Source organism: Musca domestica, unplaced genomic scaffold (assembly GCF_030504385.1).
Source record: "Musca domestica strain aabys unplaced genomic scaffold, Musca_domestica.polishedcontigs.V.1.1 1, whole genome shotgun sequence".
NCBI classification, from domain to species: Eukaryota; Metazoa; Arthropoda; class Insecta; order Diptera; family Muscidae; genus Musca; species Musca domestica.
Genome location: NW_026712114.1, coordinates 32,820,144 through 32,825,191, shown reverse-complemented (window position 1 = coordinate 32,825,191; position 5,048 = coordinate 32,820,144).

The window sequence follows — 5,048 nt, the reverse complement described above, 5'->3', positions numbered from 1 at the left end:
TTGTGGGTAGGTACTAGAAGAAGTGGTCCAATATATCCCACCTTCACAGCAGATCTTGTATTAGGTTAGGTTAGGGTAAAGGATGCGTGGTTATTTTAACAACCACTCCACTCGGTGACCTGCTGGTCCATTGTGTTCATCCTATCTAAAAAAAGAATTAAAAGGGGAGGTAAGAAAAAAGAGAAGAACGATAGAGTTAGAAGATAGGGATAAGAAAGTTATGATAGTATAGCTACGCCGTAATTAGCGTGTTGTCTTTATCCATTTCAGTCTTCTGGCTAACTGAAGCATAGCTGCTGGTTCACATTCAGAGAAGGAGGACAAGTTGGGCAGTATTTGCTTACCCAATGTCCTCTGTCTGACTCTAAAGAGACTTGGACAGTGGCACAGTGAGTGTCTTACTCGATTTCCTCCTCGTCCTGACAGAGCCTGGCCATATTTTTTTGGAGACATTACATCCCCTTCCAGTCAGCCAGTTCTGATTGAACATCCCAAGATAGTGCTTGTGCAATACTGGGAGGAAGTGGAATAATGGAGGCTTCAATGAGCTGTCGATCTCTAAATCTACTGATTCAGATCCGCGTCAAGCCAATTCACATGCTGATTTATTGCCAAATATCTTACAATGGCCAGGGACCCCGATTTAAACCTATCCAGAATAGCCATAGATTTGATGGTAAAAGAATTGAGAGCCTTCTGGGATTTTTCGCTTCCTTATAAAGAGTACGAACTCAGATATGGATGGGTTAGGCGCGAACCCATCTAAAACTGAGTTGCGTCGTGCCCACCTGGGAGTTTAACATGAGCTCCCTGCATAAGATCTGAAACAGTTTGCAAGAATTTACCAGCAATCAGCAGAAGCACATCGTCTGCATAAGCGACTACTTTTGTTCCGTCATGTTCCAGGTCTTTTAGTATGTCGTTTATCACCAAAAGCCAGAGCAATGGTGATAGAACCCCTCCCCAATGCAAACCTTCGTGAGGGTCAAATAAAATCGAAAAATCGAGCATTTTCGATGGTCAGATATAATTTTGGTGTTTAAATGGCCACAAATTTTGTGTGAAAAACGAAAAAAAAAAAAAAAAACAAAAAAAAAAAAAACCGAAACCGGCCAAATTGGATTGGGATCTAAAAAATTTAAAAATATTTTGTAGTATTATATAATTTTCTATTGAAATTTGGAGAAAAAACCTTGATATTTGGAATGATTCTCTTAAATCTCCTAATATATGGTCAATATATCGCTTATAGTCGTTGCTTACTTGTTGAGAATATTTTTGGGATCTTCCTTAAATTAGTCTCGTGTTTTTGAAGATATTTTTAAGGATTTACTGACAAAGAATGAATGATTCATATTTTTATACCCTCTACTATAGTATGGAGAGTATCTTAAGTTTGTCATTCCATTTACAACACCTCGAAATATAAATTTTATACTCCACAAAGTATATATATTCTTAATCAGCATAAAATTCTATGTAGATTTAGCGATGTCCGTCCGTCTATCCACCGGTGGAAATGAATGCAAAATGAAGTAGGTTGATAAAATTTTACTCAAATGTAGGTTATGTCTGCGGGACTTTTGGTATTGAAAATGGGTCATGTAGGTCCACGTTTTGGTATAGCCCGCATATAATGGTACCTCCCTATTTTCGGTATTTTGGTGATTTAAGCGACATTATTCACCGGAAATGTTTCAAATTTGGCATTTGAAGTTCTTAATGGATACTACAGCCTATGACAGAAAATTGTCTGTGCAGATTCACGCCTTCGTATAGCCCCCATATAATGGTACCTCCCTATTTTCGGTATTTTGATGATTTTAGTGACATTTTTAACCGTTTTTTTTTCAAGTCTCGCATTTGAATATTGTAATGGCTTATGACAAATGTTACATATGCAAATCCACGCCGTCGTATACACCCTAATTTAACGGCAACATTCGGTATTTTTAAGATTTTAAAATAATTTTTAGAAGATTTTAGAAGTTAAGGCCAGAATAGAACCCTATTTCTTTTGGAGATGATCGCACAATATTTAGGGGTCGAAATGGACCAAAAACTGAAAAAAATCCTGATTTTGCAGTTGGTCTACAGGTCGCAATTATGGACCAATCGACGCGGAAATTAGCATGGGGCTAAAGCTTCGGGCTAGGCAGAAGCCTTCCGATTTTGATGGTCATGGGGTAATATTTAGTGGGTGAAACATTTGTGTTAAATAAAAGTCAAATTTCCATTAAACCGCGAATATTTTTAGTCCCGGCGAAATCATAAATAGACAAATAGGTCAATTCTGACCGTTAGGTAGATGCCGATAGTAAATATATCGGATATATATAGCGAAATGTGTACAATGTGTATATACAAAGGAAAGGGATGTTAGATGGAATACTTATATCTCAAGAATGGCTGGACCGATTTTGACAAATTTTGTAAATTCAGAGTGCCCTCTTGACATAAAAGCATAAAATCTAAAAAAAAATGCATACAAATAAGTCAAAAATGATGTTAATATAGATTTTGTAGTATTTTGTGACATTTTTTTATTTTTTCATATTTTTTTATCGCATGCGATTTTTTCAATTTGACTTATAATATTAAGGTGTACATTATGTAATATTTTTCCACCTTAAAACACAGGTTTGGGATATTATATACAGATTGCAATTATCGTCCGATCCTCACGAAAAGGGTAGGGTTAGTCTCAGATATCGTAGACAAGAAGATCGTATAGAAGAGTCTCAATTTGGAGATACAGAGGGGCCTCTTGCTTTTGCAGATTATCGCAAAATTCGACGGAGTGCGTAAATATTGGGCAAATGTCCCTGGTCAAAATGCAAAGGGTAATATCAGGGCAGTGCTCCGTCACATAATTTCAAAAGCGAAATCAAATGGATTTGGACATAAGGGGGCTTCTAACATATTGTAGTGTTGTAGGGTATCACATGGTCGGCCCCGCACGACTATAGCCTTTGCTTACTTGTTTTACTTGTTTTTTTTTTTTTTCTAGAACTGTATAATTAAATATCGCAGATTTTTTAAAGAAATTATTAAGAACTTCATCCCTTAAAAATTGTATGTCTGATGTTATTTGCGGGCTTACTGGCTAAATTCAGTATTTTACTTTTTATTATTTTAAAATTATTATAAAATTATTTTAAGGTCTTTTGAGCTAAAAATATTCACATATATAAAAAAAGCATAAATATAATTATTTCAACATTTCGTACTGAAATCTTGAGTTCTTTATTCAAAGTCCAGCTCACATGGTATAGTCCACATACAATTCTCAACATCTCTAAGTTGTTCTGTACTTTAGATAAACCCGGTTTTTAAATCTTCATTTAAGGATATTAAGGAATATCATATTTTGCAACCGATTGTAATTGATGTAAACTAGAAATATTTTAATTGAATGAGGTCAAGTATTTTAATGACCGATGCAAACACCAGAAAGCTATCCCGTTGCCACTTTGAAAAAATTGGTTAATTGAGCTAAACCATTTCCTTGGGTAACTTGATTATATCCTTTATTTGGCATTTAATTTTAAAGTATATAATTTCATTATGTATCCCTTTTTTGTTATGTCTTCCTATTTTGATATTTCTACAGTATGGACCGAGAACAAAACCGCAAATCACATTCATTAGTTTTGCGGTGTCAGATACCTTTCATTTCCTATTCAACGCCATCATGATTTTTCAAAAGGTTACGAAAAATTAAAAAAAAAAAAAAAACAACAACATCACACAAAAAGCCAACAGAACACCCCACCAAACCGCTCACAGTAAATAAAATTGAAATAAAAAAGGATTTGCTCGCAAAAAAGTAAAAACGCACTTAAGAGTTCTACAGCCAACATCATCATGTGACAGGCAGCATGGCAATGCTCTATAATTTTCATAATGAAAAAAAAAAAAACATTCTTGCCATGGAATTTCAGTTAACCTCGTTTCATGTTGAGCAGATTTGTGTGTTCTTGCTGGTTTTTGTTGGTACTGGTGCTATTTCTGTTTATGTTTTTCTGATTTAACCTCATTTGGGTTCAGTTCAAAGGTAACCAAGACAAGGAGAGGGTGAAACGCAAAAGAAATAAAATATGACCGGTTCTTTATAACTCACGTTTGGCTTTTTTATATATCCTATTTTATTTTGAAATACCATTTTTCCTGTTTGCAACGTTGCAATGAAGTAAAATTTATAGAAATTTAATGGCTAATATTTAGTTACCAATATGTGGTTTAAATTTAATGCAATTTCACCAAAAAAATATAAAATCGATTTATTTATAGAGGATAAAATGCTCTAGTCTACACTTAGAATTAGTAAATTTTGGGGAATAATCCTGCATTGAAATGTAAATTAAGATGTTTGAGCCCAATGGCTTAGTTCATGTTCCATCAAAAATTAAAACTTTATAAAAAATGTTTCATTTTAAATTTTCATAGAACAAGAATCCAGTTCCAGGTTTCTTCTCTCATTTTAATTTTCCCCTTTTTATGGAAACATATTTCATTTGTACTTGGCATTTGATGACATTTTGGAAAATATACTAAAACATGTTACTGAAAAACAAGTAAAAGAACATTAAGTTCGGCCGGGCCAAACTTTTAATACCCTCCACCTTAGGGTAAAGGAAACATTAGAAGAAATGTGGCAAAAACCATCAAAATACCGAATATCGGAGGGTACCGTTATATGGGGTCTATACCAAATCATGGACCTACACATGCAAGGTTTCGCCAACGAAGCTAGAACCCATTATGACCTACAAATACCAATTTTCAGACAAATACGTGAAAAAAAATGTGGCAAAAATCATCGAATTACCGAATATCGGGAGGTACCGTTATATGGGGGATATACCAAACCGTGGACCTATAATTACAATGACCCGCCATACGAACTGGGACCCATTATGATCTACAACTACCAAATTTTCAGAGAAATTCGTAAAAAAAATGTGTCAAAAATCATCAAAATACCGAATATTGGAAGGTACCGTTATATGGGGACTATACCAAAACGTGGACCTATACATACAATG